Raw genomic sequence first — 2,406 nt, 5'->3', positions numbered from 1 at the left:
AGCGGACGTTAAACGACGATAACGACGATATATATATATATATATATATATATATATATGTTATAAAATATACAAAGCCTTGGTTTTTTATCTCATTACGAAAAGTAAATCCTTATATACACACGCTGATATATGACCTACGTTGGACCCCTTATTCGCATAATCACCAAACCTGGAGCTTAACTATGGTCTATCCATAGCACTTACTCAGCATTACCTGAAACTCTGGGTCTCATTGACTGACACCACTACCACTCATAACCTATGTATGTATGTATGTATGTATGTATGTATGTATGTACACACGCACACATGAATTCTTACATCATCATCATCATCATCATCATCATCATCATCATCATCATCAATGCTCACAGAGCTCAAAATGGAATCTGGTGTGGAAGATTTTTTACAACCTGATGCCTTTCCTGTAACCAACCCTTACCTGTTTCCAAATAAAGTCATATTTCTCCATGATCCACTATGTTTCACAGAAGATTGAAAACAAAAGACACTCCACGCTTGATGATGAAACTTGTTTACAATCATCACACACACACACACATACACACACATACACACACACACAAACAAATAAACAAACAAACAAACAAACAAACAAGCATACATACTATAAGGATCCATTATGAAAATGTGAAAAATCTGTAATAAGGGGAAATCAAACTGGAATATTGTCATGTTTTTAATGAAGCAGGCAGAAAAGTTGTTTCCCCACATTCCCTAGATCTCTGGCACAACTAAATAAGCAGTAATCAGGAATCTACAGTCTTCGAACTTTAAATGCATCAAAATTGTGCTTTTAGCCTAATATCCATGGCTGATGAGAGGATTTCCATATTTACTTGTCTTTTGTTTTTTTCTGTGAATCATTTCCATTTTCCATTTTAATTCATCTGTAGGTATGTAAACCCAACAGATTTTGGGGCTCTGATGATACACCATAAATCTAAACCCTTTATGGACAGGAAACCTAAGATAATCCCATAAACCAGACTTCCCCATTTTTAATATCTATATATACATATATATTATATATGAGTTTATATACACATTTACATGTGTGTAAAATTACATGTATATACATATTATATACTCAAATGTTTATATATATATATATATATTCAAATACACACACACATATCAAAATATACATACATACTTGTATATATGTGTGTATATATATATATATATATATATATATAATATAAGTGCTTAAATATATACATACTCACACACAAACACCTACATACACACATGTGTGTGTATATGAGTGAGTTTTTTTCTATGTATTTTATTTGGCATCCATGTTAATCCGACTTCTATCTGTTAATCTCACTCAAGTAAATCCAATATAGCAGCTGGACTTGAGATTTATCTCTGGAACAGAACATAAATCATAAATAATTCCATGTTACCAACCAGCTGGACATAAGAAAAGAATGCGTTTTGAGAGAATTGAAGGAGCTGATTCTCACCTCCTCCTCCTCCTCAACTGCTGCCAGTTCTCATAACAACCTCATCTCTTATGCTTCAGGCTCAACAACAACTACAACAGCCATTCATAATTTTTTATAATCACTCACAAGCATAGTGGTTATGAAGCTTGCTTTCCAACATATAACCTCAGGTCCTGTCTCACTGTGTGGCATCTTGGGCAAGTGTCATCTGTTATAGCCCCAGGTCAACCAAGGCATGGTTAGTAGATTTTGTAAACAGAAACTGAACGAGGTCTACTGTGTGAGTGTGGTGGTGTGTTGTGTGTGTGTGTGTGTGTGTGTGTGGTGAAGGCACATGGCTTATTGGTTAGTATATTTGGCTCACAATCATACAGTCATGAGTTCGATTCCTGGTGGCATGTTATCCTTAAGCAAGAATCTTTATGTCCCATTGCTCCAGTTCATTCAGCTGGCAAAAATGAGTAGTACCAGTATTTCAAATGGCCAGCCTTGTCACATTCTTGAATCCCTGTCAGCAGCTTCCAGCTCTTTTCAAACTTTGATAATGAAGGATCAGGCAACTTTTGGGAAGTGAGCTATCTCTGTGTCACAATGTTGCACTTTTAAGGCAATGATTACAGCATGTCTTTTCATTTGCTGAATCAACCTGATGTCTGAAATGATTTATCTGAAAAGAAGGGTAAAAAAAAATAAGAAAAAATTTAGAGCTCTTGAAAGAAGTGTCTTCAAAGAACTAACAAAACCTGTACACTAACTGGACCTCTGAATATTCTATGAAGTAGGCAATCTCTACAACACTCTTATTACATTTATATTTGAAAAAATAATTTCTGGTGCAATAAAATCAATTGCACTAAAAGCATTGTTTCACCACAGAGCAACATGGGAAAACTTCTGGTGTGTGCATTACTTTACGGTAAATTCTTTT

The sequence above is a fragment of the Octopus bimaculoides genome, chromosome 4 (genome assembly GCF_001194135.2).
Source record: "Octopus bimaculoides isolate UCB-OBI-ISO-001 chromosome 4, ASM119413v2, whole genome shotgun sequence".
In the NCBI taxonomy this organism is placed as follows: Eukaryota; Metazoa; Mollusca; class Cephalopoda; order Octopoda; family Octopodidae; genus Octopus; species Octopus bimaculoides.
Note: the sequence above shows the minus strand (reverse complement) of the source record.